Source organism: Aquarana catesbeiana, linkage group LG13 (genome assembly GCF_042186555.1).
Source record: "Aquarana catesbeiana isolate 2022-GZ linkage group LG13, ASM4218655v1, whole genome shotgun sequence".
Taxonomy (NCBI): domain Eukaryota; kingdom Metazoa; phylum Chordata; class Amphibia; order Anura; family Ranidae; genus Aquarana; species Aquarana catesbeiana.
Genome location: NC_133336.1, coordinates 30,137,749 through 30,155,451, shown reverse-complemented (window position 1 = coordinate 30,155,451; position 17,703 = coordinate 30,137,749). Strand labels below are relative to the sequence as shown.

Below are 17,703 nucleotides of genomic sequence, written 5' to 3'. Positions count from 1 at the left end.
AGGGGTTTGTGTTGCGGGGGTCTGTACTGAGGGGGTAGGTCAGTCTGTGCTGAGGGGGGTCAGTCTTTTCTTAGGGTTTTGTAGGGGGGGGCAGTCTGTACTGAAGGGTCTACTGGGGGGGGGCAGTCTGTGCTGAGGGGTCTATTGGGGGGGAGGTCAGTCTGTGCTGAGGGGTCTATTGGAGGGGTCAGTCTATGCTGTGGGGTCTATGTGTGGGTCAGTCTGTGCTGGGGGTCTATTGGGGAGGCCAGTCTGTGCTAAGGGGTCTATGCTGGGGGAAGGGGGGAGGGTTGTACTGGGGGGGGGGCAGTCTGTGCTGGGAAATTCAGTGAGTGCTAGGGAAGTCAGTCTGTAGGGGGTACTAGAAGGGGGGGGGGGCAGTCTGTACTGAAGGGTTTACTGGGGGAGTGTCTGTGCTGAGGGGTCTATTGGGGGGGGGGGGCTCAGTCTGTGCTGGATATCTATTGGGGAGGTCAGTCTGTGCTGGGTGTCTATTGGGGAGGTCAGTCTGTGCTGAGGGGTCTATTGGGGGGGGGGGGCTCAGTCTGTGCTGGATATCTATTGGGGAGGTCAGTCTGTGCTGGGTGTCTATTGGGGAGGTCAGTCTGTGCTGAGGGGTCTATTGGGGGGGGGGGGGGTCAGTCTGTGTTGAGAGGTCTATTGGGAAGGTCAGTCTATGCTGAGTGGTGGGGGAGGGCTGTGCTGGGGGGTCAGTCTGTGCTGGGAAATTCAGTGAGTGCTAGGGAAGTCAGTTTGTGCTGGGGGGGGGGGGGGGGGCAGTCTATTCTTAGAGTTTTGTACTGGAAGGGGGGGACAGTCTGTACGGAAGGGTCTACTGGACGGGGGCAGTCTGTGCTGAGGGGTCTATTAGGGGGAGGGTCAGTCTGTGCTGGGTGTCTATTGTGGAGGTCAGTCTGTGCTAAGGGGTCTATGCTGGGAGGAGGTCGGAGGGCTGTACTGGGGGGTCAATCTGTGCTGGGAAAATCAGTGAGGGCTAGGGAAGTCAGTCTGTGCTGAGGGGGGTCAGTCTATTCTTAGGTTTTTGTACTGGAAGGGGGGGGGGGGGGTGCAGTCTGTGCTAAGGGGTCTGTGCTGGGTGGAGGGCTGTACTGGGGGGTCAGTCCGTGCTGGGAAATTCAGTGAGTGCTAGGAAAGTCAGTCTATGCTTAGGGGGGTCAGTCTATTCTTAGGGTTCTGTAGTGGAATGGGGGTCAAATCTTTACTGAAGGGTTTCCTGGGGCGCAAATCTGTGCTGAGGGGTCTATTGGGTGGGGGATCAGTCTGTACTGAGGAGCCTAGTGGGGAGGTCAGTCTTTGCTAAGGGGTCTGTGCTGGGGGGGAAAGGTCGTTGCTCCGGGTTTCCGGGGTTACAGAGAGAGGGGAATGATGTCAGTTCCTCTCTCTGTGTACAGGGCAGCCATCGCTGCTGGTCGCATAGCTCCCAGCCTCCGCAATAGGACTGCAGGGCCCGGGAGAGGCGGCGGTGGGAGGGGGTGTAACCCCCTTCCACCACCTGCAGAAGTAATCGAGTGGCTAATTAGCCACTCAGATCACTTCTGCATGAAACGGAATCGCCAGCTGAAAAGAATGATACCTACAGGCATCATCCCGATATAGCCACTGAAATCCAAGGACGTCCAGGTACGTACCTTGGACGGCAAGTGGTTTAAGCATATTTTTTGGGTAAGAGCCCGTTCACACCACATGCAGAGCAGTGCTTTTTTTTCTGCATCAAAAAGACATGGGAAGTACAACATGCTGCTTTTTCCTGCACAGAACTGTACTGGAACATGGTAAAAAGCATCAAAAGTGCATCAAAAAAGTACTGGACCCCAGTACGGTGAAATAAAAAAAAACAGGAAAAAAGAAGAAAAAAAGAGTATCTGGAATGCATTCGGAAACGCATTAAAAAAAACCATCAAAAACTTAAAGGGAGGGACTTTTGTCAGGTAAACATCCTTGAATATTTACATACTTCTGCGTGACCCACACACGCAACTGACGCATGTTTCCTTTTTTTTGTATCTTTTGTTGCTATGTCAGTGCCGTGTTCTGGGCATTGGCTCCAGATAGTCTGCCCCTGCGTGTGCTGGACTACATGGCTAGTGTGTTTTTTGTCTTTAACTAATGCTGGAGACTAATAAAATGGTTTATAAAAAAAAAATCAAATATCAAAAACACACTGGACTGCAACAAAAAAAGCGTTAAAAGCACACATGCAGAAATGAATCCGGAACGGATCTGTAAGAGGTTTTGTGGTGTGAATGGGCACTAAAAGGACTGAGAAATGCATGTGGTGAGTAAAGGAGGAGAAGATTCAGGTTTTATTTAACAATGTTTTTTGAAGCCCCCCCCACTGTTGCCGCAAATTGGCCACACCCACTGCCGATACACTTTTTCCTACCTTTCTATTTTGAGGGGGGAGGGGGGGTGGAAGAAAAATGGCTGGCCCTGGGTGCAAACTGTACTAAGTACACCACTATGAATGGCAGAGCTTGGCAAAAGGGTGGGCATAGTTGGGTTCTCTTGATGAGAGCTGGTGACAGACCTTAGTTCTATTAACCCCCACCGCACCGGATAATTACAGCAGAGGTTGTGGAGGTTGGGGCATGGATGGGGGAGGATTCCTACTAAGAGAAGAGAAATCACCACAAGAGACACAGTAATTAAAAAGAGATTTTTAAAGGGCATTAGCGCCCTAAACATACCCAGATGAACAAAAGGGGGGCACTGGTGCAACTGCCAAAAAAAAAAAAAAAAAAACAATAGGCAAGGAATGAAAAACAAATCTTTTTAGTCCTTGAAAAAAGTCCATAAAGAACTCAGTGGCATGACATTCACATTGTGGCGTCAGCAGTGTGTCTTCTAAGCAGGATCTGAGGAGGCTCCCACCAGTAAACCATTTTATTGGTTTGGCACAAGAGACACACCCTACTGACTGTAGGTTATATCCTTTATGCTGATTTTTCAGGGGTTTTTTAAATTTAGCTACACTAAATTAAATTTGATTTTGGAATAAATGGATTTTCCCCCAAAAAAAATCCCGTTCGCTATTAGAAACTCATTTGTTCTCCTTAGTTCCCTCCCTGGCATTGTGGGCTGTGCTCACCTGGTTGGACACCCGTGTTGCTTATCCTTGTCTGGACACTGTAACCAGGATATGCTATCATACAGCTTGCACCCTGGACTCTTGGCCTGCATGCAATAAGACTGGATGACTGGCATGTACTTACCTTCATAGACTTCCTGTTTGGCACTCCCCCATGGAGGTTACTGTTTAAAAAGCTGAACTACAGTGCACGTTGTTTTGGCTGGGGCGGTTGCGCTCCATAGTCTTTTTTTTCGTTTCTCCTAGTGTTTCCTGGGAGGGACCATTTTGGGATCAGGCTGTGCACTAGGACTATTCTTAGTTAGCAGGGAGTTAGCAATGGGTCATGTTTGCATTTTTTTTTCTTTTTGGGGCCTCTCTCTGTGTGGTTCATGGTCCCTACTGGCCGACTTACATGGTATACCTTTGGTGTTAGTGTATATTACTCCATTGCCTCAAGAGTAATTTGTACTCCCACCTGGTGCTCCATTTTTTTTTGCCCCAGCTGAGTGGTAAAGGAGCAATACAGAACTCTTGACCCAGAGGTTGCATTCTTTATATAAACATTGTCTAGATTGCTCTACTCTACCAGCTTCCATGTTAGACGCATATGTGGTGTTAATTCCAAAACTAGTGAAGAACCCCACAGAATGCTCCTCATAAAGCCCAATTGTGCTGTTAAACATGGACTTAACATTTTTAACCAAAGTACTGGCCAATCGTTTATCCCACATCACAGCCTTGCTAGTAAATGTAGACCAAACCGGGTTTATGCCACATAGGTCCACAGACATGAAGGCTTTTTTCCCATCTCCCGATAAATCATGCAAAACAAAGGGGGCTAGGGTTGTAGTCTCTTTAGACATAGAAAAAGCCTTTGATTCTGTGGAATGGAAGTATATGGAGAGGGTACTCTTATATGGACTTTGAGCTGAAATTTTCTAAGCTGGATTACTATACTTTTATTTTCAACCTAGAGCAGCCATTAAAATTGGCCATACTTTTTCCCCATATTTCCGTATCTACAGGAGTACTAGACAGGGTTTCCCCTGTTGTCTTGAACAGACCTTGTCTATTCACTTTGATGATGGAGCCCAGCCTAGAGGTAGGGAGTATAAGGCAGGGGTAGGGGGTATAAGGCTGTGTTTGGCCCTGTATGCGGATTACTTACTTCTCTTTCTGAATGATTTGGGCCCTTCCCTAAGGGCTGTGCTCTGGATCATGGATAATTTTGCCCAATACTCTGGTCTATAGGTCAACTGGACTGATTTACCACTATAAGCTGTTCATATATTATCTTTTGATTTACTACTATATTACCACTAGACACAAGCGCTTCTTGGGGGGGCAGATCTGAAATATCTGGAATGGGTTTCCAGGCTGACCTACCTGCTGGTGCAGATCTCGGCCACGGTCTTGGATTCTATAGCTTTAAATCTTATGTCCCGGCAGAAAATTGAGACTTTAAAAAATGTGCTTTATTTGGTCAGCAGTTGACACTATACGATGTCCTTTGTTTATTATGCCTATATTCTTTTTCTTTTTTTATAAAAGAATATGTAATAAAAATTGTCAATTATAAAAATAAAAAAATCTTGCCTTTTACTTAACTGGGTAAAATAAACCTTCCTAGAATAAAGATCCTACCAGCCTTCTTATACTTTTTTCGAAAAGCACCCATCTTGGTCCTCGCTCTTACTTTAATAAGATCAATAGCCTATTTAGTTAATTCCTTTGGCCGTCCTCTCACCCTTACATAGGGATCAGGCCACTGCAGGACCCTGTATGCCAAGGGAGCCTGGCCCTTCCTGATTTTATGTAAGTATTATATAGCTGCCCAACTGGTCTTTGCCCATATGTGGTTGATCGAGGACAACTGTGATACTGCTACAATACTAGAGGCTGCACTGATGGGGTCCGATGAGGGTTTAAAATGTCTTCTCTACTGGGGGCAACAACGCCTAGGACCTTTCCCATAAGATGTTCCCAAGAGTGGACCATAAGATTTTCCCATTTTCTCCACTGTGGCTAAATCACAGTTATCCCCACCTCATTTCTGTCCCTGATCCATCACTGTGGGCAAGGAAGGGGACCAAGACGATAGGTGATATTGTATATCAAGGCAAACTGGTCACATTTGATCAGCTCATGGACACATTTACTGTAAGAGAACTGCTGTGACACGTTGGGCGCCCACACGTGCGCATGTGCACAGGCGACCGCAGATTCCCATATGCGCCAATGCGCATGCGCGAAAGAATGCGCACACACGCGGGAGCACGTCCAGAGTCCCAATTGGCCCCAGACAGCCTATTTAAAGGGTACCCTGACTCCTGCTCAATGCTGACTGGTCTTCAGCCGTTTCCTGATGCCCTGCTTGAAATCTGTTGCTGACCTGGCTTTCCACTGACCTGGCTTTGGACTCTGTTTATACTATTGATTATTGATTCCTGATCCCTGCTTAGTCCTGACCTTGCTGCTGTCTGATGCCCTGGTACCTTGCTGCCCGCTCGCTGCTGACTCCGGCTATCCTATTGACCTCGCTTCTGTTTCCTGCCTGGCTCCACGCTACTTCTGAGTGCCTGTGCTGGCTGCCCCTTATCCCAGCTCCATTGGACCCAGTGTGCTTCTGTCTCCAGACTAGGGGAAGTCCAGGAAAGCCACGTATCCTAAATCTGCAAGCCTGGTGGAGTTCCCCTTTACCCTCGGCTGATCTACCCAGCATCATCCCAGTTCCTGACATGATGTTCTGTCTGAACCACAGAGTCTACAACTCCTGCCACAAGCTCTGCAATCTACACTTACAGGCACTCATGTTCCCCCTGTACCTTGGTACCATCTATTCCACTCTCAGTGGAGCCTGGGCTGGAGATACAAGAGAGGCCGACCTCATCATGTCAGTCTCCTACCAGGTACGTGACATTTACTCTCCCAAACTGGAATTTTTTTTTAGGTATCATCAGTTGAGGCATGCATTTGTTTCACAATTAGGCTTTTGTGCCTTGGTGACTCATTGCCCTCTTCTTTTCTTCTGGTTAAACCGCTTTCTGAAATGTATGAGTTGTTTCCCAGCCAGTCCCCCTCCTTCCCAAATTGTACAATGAAGAGGGAAATGGGAGGTAGATATCCCTGACTTACAGGGGGATGGTTGGGATAACGTATGGGATTTCCTCTTCCAGCACCTAGTCTCAGCGAGAAACCATTTAATACAATATGAGTTCCTACATCGTATTTACTATACACCTGCTAGGTTAGCAAATATTTACCGGTCCAACATGGCTGAATGCTGGAGGTGTTCCTTTTCCCTAGCTGATTGTTTCCACATTTTCTGGCATTGCCCTTTATTTCAACAGTACTGGAAGAATGTTACCCAATTTATCACAAGAAGATACATCTCTTCCTACTCCACTTTGTTTGCTGGGAATGATAGAGGGACTTGCGGCCACGGTGGCTTAGTCCCTGTTCACAAAGGTGCGATGCAGGAACACTGCGAATCCACCGCAGGTTCCTGTATCACACCCGACTCACACGGCAGTTCACACTGCCATATGCGAACTGCTGGGAGTGTCAATACAATGTTAACCACTTCAATACATGGCACTTATACACCTTCCTGCCCAGACCAATTTTCAGCTTTCAGCGCTGTCGCACTTTGAATGACAATTGCGCGGTCATGCTACACTGTATCCAAACAAAATTTTTATCATTTTGTTCCCAAAAATAGAGCTTTCTTTTGGTGGTATTTGATCACCTCTGCGGTTTTTATTTTTTGCTAAACAAATAAAAAAATAAACAAAACTTTTGAAAAAAATAAAAGTTTTGCTTTTGTTTCTGTTAAAAATGTTTGTAAATAAGTTTTCTTTTTTACTGATGGGCACTGATAAGGTGGCACCGATGAGGTGGCACCAATGAGCGGGCACTGACGATGGGCACTGATATGTGGCACTGATGAGCACTGGTAGGCGGCACTGATGGGTGGCATTGATATGCAGCACTGATGGGCATTGATAGGAGGCACTGATGGGCACTCATGGGTGGCACTGGGTGGCACTGGTGGGCACTGATAGGCGATACTGATGGGCACTGAAAGGCTGCAAAGATGGGTTCTTATGGGTGGCACTGATAGGCGGCACTGCTGGGCACTGATAGGCGGCACTGCTGGGCACTGATACATAGCACTGATGGGCACTGATACGCGGCACTGATAGGCATCCCTGGTGGCACTGGCAGTGGTAGGCATTGTGAGTGGGCACTGATTGGCAGCTGCCTGGGCACAGATTAGTATTTCCCTGGGGGTCTAGGGGGCATACCTGGTGGTCCAATGTGGATGGACATCCTGTTGGTCCTGGGCGGCTTCCCTGGTGGTCCTGGGTGCAATCCGAGGCAGGGCTGTGCTGATAAACAATTAGCACAGACCCCTCCTGTCAGGAGAGCAGCCGATTGGCTCTCCTCTTCTCGAGTCTGTCAGATGCGAGTGAGGAAAGCCGATCACCGGCTTTACATCATGATCAGCATCATGATCAGCCGTGATTGGACACGGCTGATCACGTGGTAAAGAGTCTCCGTCAGAGACTCTTTACCTAGACTCTTTACCTAGATCGGAGTTGCGGTGTGTCAGACTGACACACCGCAACAACGATCGCCGCAATGCGCGCCACCGGGGGCGCGCAGCGGCTTAATATCCTGATCATGTCATATGACGTCCGGTCAGGATATTGAAACCACTTTGCCGCCGTCATTATGCTATATGGCGGGCGGCAAGTGGTTAATGACACCCCCATTACAGCTTGCAAATAGCACTGCGTACTAACAGTTTGGAGATGTGAACATCCATGCGATCTGACTCCAGTGCGGACAAAAAAAATGGTGCGAGTTTGGTCCAAATGCGATGCAAATTCAGCCATACTATCTGTATGGCTGAAATCGCATCGAATGGACATCACATGTGATTTGCACTGCAGTGAACCAGCACTTATAAGACCCTTCTAAGTATCTTGCTCGATTATGCCCGTAAAACAATTATATTGCAGTGGGAGAAACCTCTGCCCCTTCATTGCGTTCGTTTAATTTCAAATCCATTGTGGTGTATAGAGCCAAAAAAATTTGAATTGTGTCGACGTCCCAATATTTATGGACCTGAATGTAAATCCCTAGGGTCTCTGCTAGAAAAAAAAAAAGGAATAAAATGTTTTTTGTGTATTTGTATGTGTGTGTGTGTGTGTGTATGTGTATATATATATATATATATATATATATATATATATATATATATATATATATATATATATGTTTGGGGGTTCTGAGTAATTTTCTAGAAACAAAATTATGATTTTTACATGTAGAGGAGGAATACCAGAATTGGCCCGGTATGGAAGTGGCTAAAATAAATAATTTTAAAACACTACCATGTAAATCCTCTGTAATGGAATATAAAGATACAAAGGTGCTGTCAGCTCTGACAGCTAGAAACAGTATTATGTACAAAAGGCTAATCTTCCAATCCAGGTACCTGCCCTGGAAATCAGGAGCATATGGTCATTATGTCAATATTACAGGCTGTGGAAGGTGGAAGCTGTTAATCAGTTCATTCACATTGCAAAATATTATTCAGGTAAGTGATGTCATTACCCCGACAGGTCTCAGAGGACAAGTCTACAGCTGACACTATTAACTACTTGAAATCCAGAAGATTTACCCCCCTTCATGACGAGACCATTTTTTGCGATACAGCACTGCGCTACTGTAACTGACAATTGTGCGGTCAAGCAACGCTGTACCCAAATAAGTTATGTTCTTTTTTTCCCACAAATAGAGCTTTCTTTTGGTGGTATTTGATCAGCTCTGCGGTTTTTATTTTTTGCATTATAAACAAAAAAAAGACAGACAATTTTGAAAAAGAAAAAACAATATTTTTTACTTTCATGCTATAAAGCAATAAAAAATAGAAAAAATTTATTTCTTTATAAATTTAGGCCAATATGTATTCTGCTACATATTTTTGGTAAATGAAATCCCAATAGACATATTCTGGTGGTAGGGGACTAAATTCTTAGAAGGACAGAGAGGGCAATCTGTGACAAAGACCTGAAGCGCCAAATCTGGTGGACAGATTACTGGGAGGGGCTGGGGAAGACTGTCAGAAACCATGAATCAGACCGAGACAGAAGTACAGTTAAATCACACTTGTTTAATAATAAATGTAGTCAAAACATAGCCAAAGTTCGGTAACCTGGAATGGATAGTCAGACAAGCCAGAAAGTCAGGAAACCAGAGATCAGCGTAGTGGAACAGCAAGCAGGATCTGGAGCCAGAAGGAATGTCAGCCAAGCAAGTCTTTAACAGGAATGCAGGAGATAGTCTCTGTGATGTTGACCAAGGTGAAGGCAGAGATCATCTGGGCAGGACTGATGAGCAGGATATCAACAGATGAGTCACTGTGGAGAGATAGGAGCTGGCAATTAGCCGACAGCTGAGTGGCCAGCTCAGAGCAAGGAAGGGCTGAGCCCAGCCCTGACAGTAGCCCCTCCTCAACGACCCCTCCCCCTCGGAGAATCACCAGGCTTGAGGGGAAAACGTCTATGGACATTGTACCCCTACATTCACCAAAAAAAGTAGTGTAGTGTGACAAAAGACCAGAGACAGTTTTTGACAAGTTATTTATTAAAAATGTCTTCTTTTTTTCCCAGCTTCTTCCTCCGGCCTTCTTCTTCCCCCTCTTTTTTTTTTCAAAATTGTTGATATTTTTTCATTTAGTTAGCAAAAAATAAAAAAACACCAAAAAAAAAAGCTCTGTTTGTGTGAAAAAAATGATAAAAATGTAGTTTGGGTACAGTGTTTCATGACCGCGCAATTGTCATTCAAAGTTTGACAGCGCTGAAAATTGGCCTGGGCAGGAAGAGGGTAAAAGTGTCTGGTAGTCAAGTGGTTAAAAATGTTTATTTTATTTTTTTTTAATCTTCCGTAAAAATGTGTTTACACCTAACGAACACACGAGGCCGAAGAAAATTTTGGCAGTATCTCTTTACTGGACTTTTGTAAGTTATATCTTCCCAAAGAAAAATCTCCCGCTCTTCACAATCAATAATTTCATCAGTTTTCGGCAGCAACTATATTTTTGAGCAGGACAAAATATAAAAAAGAAGGATACTCCTATGGCCACATACGTATAAATTTTGTATGTCATAAGAAAAAAAAAAAAAAAAAAGGAGGGGAAGGGGTTCAACAAGGGACCCCTAAACGGACTTTCGTAGATAACTTCTTCAGGACACATTCAGGTTTCAGTTAATACACAAGAGGGTCTCACTAAAATGAGAAAATTTTTTTAGAAAAATAGACACATAAACATATAATACCATATAACAATGGATGAAATTCAGTAGCCTGTGCCCAGAAATCAGATACTGTATTAATCCACTATATTACCTTGTAAGGAGGCTTTCACAAGTTCAAACCAATGGTGATTCAAATTTATTAGAGTATAGACGTCAAGGTCTTGTCAATAGAGGGAGATAAAGTCCACTAGAAAAAAAAAAAAAGGGAGGAACCATAAGAAACACAGAAGGAAATATGCAAGATAATAGTATAGGTAAACAAGATAATGTGTACTTGTCTCCATCTACAACCAATCTCGGGGTTCATTTCCAGCAAAGAAAGAGCCAAAAAGTAGCCATTTAATAGGTAGTGGCATTCCATCAGCCATAGAAGGGCACCAAACAGCCCATAACCCGTGTCTGCTCAATGGTCCATATGGAACCGTGCAAATGCCCTGAAAGAGCCTACAGAAGAACATAAAAAGGAAGGAGAGAGGGGGAGAGAAAGAACCCACAATAAGTATCAGGGTCCATTAATGTTACAACAAAAACAAATATGACAAAATTGCAGCAAGGGATAAAGTACTTCTGGTTAGATTGGATGTAAATCCCCAGGAGGATACAGAGATGTTCCTGGGTTGAAAGTGAATGAGCAGCTGTTATATAGTGTGTTTTGGTGCCAAATGAGGGGGTGGGTGTGGCCGGCCATATTGGCGCCAAACAATAGACCAATAAGACACAGGGGGAGCGTCCTAAGGTGTCACAGACCAAAGGGGTGGAGAAAGCTGCGTCATATGACTTGAACATACAATAACAAAGGAAATGAAGTCTCTGCACCAAACCGGCACCGAAATAAACCCGATGCAGCCACACTAACCGTCCTCAATAATACATAAGAGAGGAGGGGGCGGGGCATAGGGGCATAAGGGCAACGGGGTGACGAATGGAAAAAGGCCGGAAGCTCAGCACAAACTGCCAGGCACGATGGTATGAATAACACCCATCCCAGGCACCGGAACTCGTGCCTGCCAGTTTGTGCCGAGCTTCCAGCCTTTTTCCATTCGTCACCCCGTTGCCCTTATGCCCCGCCCCTCCTCTCTTATGTATGGTTGAGGATGGTTAGTGTGGTGCATCGGGTTTATTTCGGTGCCAGTTTGGTGCAGAGACTTAATTTTCTTTGTTATTGTATGTTCAAGCCATATGACGCGGCTTTCTCCGCCCCTTTGGTCTGTGACACCTTAGGATGCTCCCCCTGTGTCTTATTGGTCTATTGTTTGGCGCCAATATGCCGGCCACACCCACCCCCTCATTTGGCGCCAAAACACACTATATAACAGCTGCTCATTCACTTTCAACCCAGGAACATCTCTGTATCCTCCTGGGGATTGACATCCAATCTACCCAATAGTACTTTATCCTTTGCTGCGATTTTGTCATATTTGTTTTTGTTGTAACATTAATGGACCCTGATACTTATTGTGGGTTCTTTCTCTCCCCCTCTCTCCTTCCTTTTTATGTTCTTCTGTAGGCTCTTTCAGTGCGTTTGCACGGTTCCATATGGACCATTGAGCAGACACGGGTTATGGGCTGTTTGGTGCCCTTCTATGGCTGATGGAATGCCACTACCTATTAAACGGCTACTTTTTGGCTCTTTCTTTGCTGGAAATGAACCCCGAGATTGGTTGTTGATGGAGACAAGTACACATTATCTTGTTTACCTATACTATTATCTTGCATATTTCCTTCTGTGTTTGTTATGGTTCCTCCCTTTTTTTTTTTTTTTCTAGTGGACGGTTATCTACCTCTATTGACAAGACCTTGACGTCTATACTCTAATAAATTTGAATCACCATTGGTTTGAACTTGTGAAAGCCTCCTTACAAGGTAATATAGTGGATTAATACAGTATCTGATTTCTGGGCACAGGCTACTGAATTTCATCCATTGTTATACGGTATTATATGTTTATGTGTCTATTTTTCTAAAAAAATTCTCATTTTAGTGAGACCCTCTTGTGTATTAACTGAAACCTGAATGTGTCCTGAAGAAGTTTTCTACGAAAAGTGTAGACGCATCGGGGCTTATGTCATGTATATTTTCATATAGATGATTTTTTATTACCTTTTGTCAATGTCTTTGTATTGTATGCATTTATATTTAATAAAATTTATTATATTGTTATTTTGACTATGCTCTCTTAGGTTTGTTGTGCCTCTAAAGTCCGTTTAGGGGTTCCTTGTTGAACCGCTTCCCCTCCTTTTTTTTTCTTTTCATATTTTTGAGCAACTATTTTCATGGATGGAGCACGCAAAGGGCAAAATTAAAATCAAAATAACTACAGTTGCACCGAAAGAGTTTTTTATACCAGCAAGTACGAGTACCGATACTTTCACTGATACCGAGTACTGATACCTTTGCAGTGCGATTACATACCAAAATGCACCTGCACCTCTCCTAGGTAAACCCAGGCTGAAGTCACTATGAAAAGCTTGGGTTCACACAGGACCGGTGGGGAAACCGCATGTGAGGCTTTGCAGTGCGATTGCATTTTGTACCGGCTCAAATTGCAAAGGTATCGGTTTCAGGTATCGGAGCATGTGCACGAGTAGTTACAGTAGTTACATAGTTGGTAAGGTTGAATAAAAACAACAGTCCATCCAGTTCAACCTGTGTAGGTGTGTGTGTAGAAAAAATAATAATTTTCCATATCCCCGTAATATCGTTTTCGCTAAGACGTACGTCCAAGAGCATAGGCGTAGCATAAGGAGTTGCAGGGGTCACAATCGCAACCCTGCCCCTAGCTCCAGGGGGCCCCTGCAACCTCCCTGTCATATTATCATATCCTTCACAAAATCCAGTTCCGATCTGCCCTAGAGTCCCACAGCCACGCTCCAGTACTAGGCTTCTACTTTGCCTTCCACAGTCCACACCCCTCTGTTCCCATTGGCTGGGGAGAAGATGTGAGCCATTTCCTGAATGGAGAGGAGCACGAGGTAAGAACAGCCCAGGATGGGGAAGTGTCTGTGCTGTGTGTGTCACAGATCGGCTGCGGTGCTGATCTGTGTCTTACCTGTTACTGCTGTAGGTCTGCTGGTTCCTGTTCCACAAGCTTGTGATCAGCTCTAGCTGCACTCAGCAGTTATGGGTGTTGCCGGCCTCACCTGTTGCCTTTTATATACTTCCTTCCTGCTACTTCCTGTCCAGCCTCCCATGTGCTTCTCTATTTAAATTCCACTCAGGCCAGTTTCTGGTTGCTTGAGCAACACTTGTTTCTGAGCTCCCTTCGTGTAACCTGCTTAAACCTAGCCTCTCGTGAACCGATCTCTTGTGTACCCACTTGGCTAGTTCTCCTGATTATGTTGTCTGCTGCCCGCCCTGACCTTGGTTCTCTATTCGGCTCTCCTTTTCTTCATCCATCTGTGTCTGGCAGTGTCTTCTGGTACTCCCCTAGCGAGCAGGGTGAACCCGGGGGTCATGACCTGGGGTCAGCATGCAGCTAAGCCCAAACCCTCGTGAGGGGGTCCCTGGCAGAATACCGGCTGGCCCTTAGATTCCACACCCTGGGGGATCCTGTGTCACCTGCTCACCTGTGGGCTCACAGCAGTGGTACCTTCACAGTGTGCTGGCAACATGGAATGGTAACCAAGCTCAGCGAGGCAAAAACGCTTAGACTGCCATATAATGGGTGACAGTGTGGATATGGTCTGCAGAGATGAGATGTTCCTGCTGGGATGGGGACCTAGGCATCTCACCACAACGGTGTGAGCAGGAGTTGTGGTGAGACACCTGTTTGGAGAGCTGCAACTTTTCTGGAAGCTGCCAAATAGCCCAACGGGGACCATTCTAAACCTTGGGTTAAAGACCCATCCATGAACCACGATAAAACCAAAGATCCGGATGGATGCCTAGGTCCCCATCCCAGCAGGAACATCTCATCTCTGCAGACCATATCCACACTGTCACCCATTATATGGCAGTCTAAGCGTTTTTGACTCACCGCTCATGGCTTGTGAGTCCACCATTGCTGGTAAGAGTACCCCATCTTCTTTATTGTTTGAGATCACCATTGGGAAGAATACCATTTGATTACCATCTTACCACTTTGGGCAGTTTGAGAAATATATGAGAGATTTGGGATTACTACCATCTATATCCCCTACTCTTGCTACCTTCAGGCGATTCCTGAAAACTCATCTCTTCAGGAAAGCTTATCACGTCTTCAGCTAATCTTCTACCACTTCTATCAGCTCATTCCCCACAGTTACAACCTTCTGTACCACCTGCCCCACCCTATTAAATTGTAAGCTCTTCTGAGCAGGGCCCTCTTAATCCTCTTGTATTTTATTGTATTATAACTGTATTGTCTGCCTTTTATATTGTAAAGCGCTGCGTAAACTGTTGGCGCTATATAAATCCTGTATAATAATAATAATAATAATAATCTAGAGGATTCATTGAGAATTGCTACTCCATCCAACCAGATATTGATGCGTTAGTTTATCAAAAACAGTGTCAAATATCACACTAGTTTTACTGTATGTTGCCTTCTTTTACTTTTATAATAAAAAATGACAAAGATATGAAGTTTTATTATTGAAATAGGTACATTATCTATAATGTGATCTGTCCAACTTTTTCTGCTTATCCTTGTTATGCTCTGTACACACGGACGGACATTGATCGGACATTCCGACAACAAAATCCATGGATTTTTTCCGACGGATGTTGGCTGAAACTTGTCTTGCATACACACGGTCGCACAAAGTTGTCGGAAAATCCGATCGTTCTGAACGCGGTGACGTAAAACACGTACGTCGGGACTATAAACGGGGCAGTAGCCAATAGCTTTCGTTTTTTTTGTTAATTTATTCTGAGCATGCGTGGCACTTTGTGCGTCGGATTTGTGTACACACGATCAGAATTTCCAACAACGGATTTTGTTGTCGGAAAATTTTATAGCAAGCTCTCAAACTTTGTGTGTCGGAAATTCCTATGGAAAATGTGTGATGGAGCCTACACACGGTCGGAATTTCCGACAACAAGGTCCTATCACACATTTTCCATCAGAAAATCCTATCGTGTGTACGGGGCATTAGAGTATTTTTCCTCTCCTTCCAATGTGGTCCAGGAAAGTCAAAAGGTTGGACACCTCTGATCTACACCAGCTCTCTCCCTGGAATATACATATCTAAAAGATACCCGGGCATGTGTTCTTTCATTTTTGCAATCTTCAGGACGTTGACGTACCACTTCCTCTGCTGACCGCAAAACCAAAAAATAGCAGCTGCCAAAATAGAAAAAGGATATACACCAGTGGTAGTCAACTTTCTCGATATGGGGGACCTCAAGTGCGGCCCCCAACATCACCAAAGGGCTGCACATAAAATTCAGTGAATATTTAGTTTCAGAGGCAGCAGCCACACAACAGGATATAGACTATTGATATGATACAAGAGATGGTCAGAGACTGCAGACAGGATACAAGAGATGGTCAGAGACTGCAGACATGATAGAAGAGATGGCCAGAGGCCATGGATATAATACAAGAGGTGATCAGAGACTGCAGAAATGGAATATGAGATGGTCGGAGACTGCAGACATGATACAAGAGATGGTCAGAGGCTGTGGATATACACTTACTGGCCAATTTTTTAGGCACACCTTGCTAGTACCGAGTTTGGTCCCCCCTTTGCCTTCGGAACTGCCTTAATTCTTCATGGCATAGATTCAACAAGTTGTTGGAAACATTCCTCAGAGATTTTGGTCCATAGTGACATGATTGCTGCAGATTTGTCGGCTACAGATCCATTAAGCTAATCTTCCGTTCCACCACATCCCAAAGGTGCTATATTGGATGAGATGTGGTGAGTGTGGTGGCCATTGGAGTACAGGGACCTCATTGTCCAGTGGTGAGATGATTGGAGCTTTGTGACATGGTGCATTATCCTGCTGGAAGGAACCATCAGAAGATGGGGACACTGAAGTCATAAAGGGATGGACATGGTCAGCAACAATACTCAGGAAGGCTGTGGCGGTTAAACGATTCTCAATTGGTACTAAGGGGCCCAAAGTGTGCAAAGAAAATATCCCCCCACCTTTACACCACCACCGCCTGAATTGTTGATACAAGGCAGGATGGATCCATGCTTTCATGTTGTTTACACCAAATTCTGACCCTACCATCTGAATGTCACAGCTGAAATCCAGACTCATCAGACCAGGCAACGCTTTTCCAATCTTCTATCATCTGGAACCAGTCTGCCCATTCTCCTCTGACCTCTAACATCTCTTTTTCCCACCATTCTCTGTAAACCCGAGAGATGGTTGTGCATGAAAATCCCAGTAGATCAGCAGTTTTTGAAATACTTAGATCAGCCCGTCTGGCACCAACAACCATGCCACGTTCAAAGCCACTTAAATCCTTTTTCTTCCCCATTTTGAAGCTCAGTTTGAACTTCAGGAAGTCATCTTTACCACGTCTAGATGCCTAAATGCATTGAGTCGCTGCCATGTGCTCGGCTGATTAGCAATTTGCTTTACCAAGCAATTAAACAGGTGTACCTAATAATAAAATGGCCAGTGAGTGTCATAAAAGAGGTAGTCAGAGACTGCAGACATGATACAAGAGATAGTCAGAGACTAAAGACATGATTCAGGAGTAGGGTTGCCACCTCATCCCTTTAAACCCGAACACATATGAATTACACAGGTTCTGAGGCTAATTGAATGCAGATAAGGCACCAAGTGAGTTTAATTACCACCTTAATCAGCCAGAGAACCTGTGTAATTAATATGTGTTCGGTTTTAAAGGGATGAGGTGGCAACCCCATACAGGAGATGGTCAGAGACTGCAAGTATGATAGTCAGAGGCTGTGGCTATAATACAAGAGATGGTCAGAGATTACAGACATAACAGAGATTGTTGGACTGTGAACATACTATAGGAGTTGTTGGAGAGTGGGGGGATACAGTCACAGATTAGTGTCAGCAGGGACCCTGAGGGCCACAGGCTAAGCACCAGGGATATACGCACATTTCAAAGTAAAAAAAAGAAATGTCATCAATATTAATGTTTTGTCAGTGAATAATGCTCTTTCTTTATTATTATCTAATGTAAATAATGTGACTTTAGTTCTCCTTTCACCTCTGAGCAGGCATCACCTCTGTTTGCTCACCCAATCATTTTGAATCAGCGCGCAAGGAATCACTGCGGTGTCTGAGGCGATTGTGTTACATGCCTTTATAAAGGTCACTAGTTTCATATGCAAAGCAAAATAGAGCCTTCTTAAAACTGAAGGTGTTTAT

At 44.8% G+C, this 17,703-nt stretch overlaps 1 protein-coding gene across 2 annotated transcripts in view; it reads right to left on the bottom strand.

Annotated features, from left to right (window-relative positions):
- LOC141117547 (cholesterol 24-hydroxylase-like) overlaps positions 1 to 17,703 on the bottom strand; it is a 63,409-nt gene that overhangs the window by 32,710 nt on the left and 12,996 nt on the right. The gene's annotated exons all lie outside the window — the stretch shown is intronic.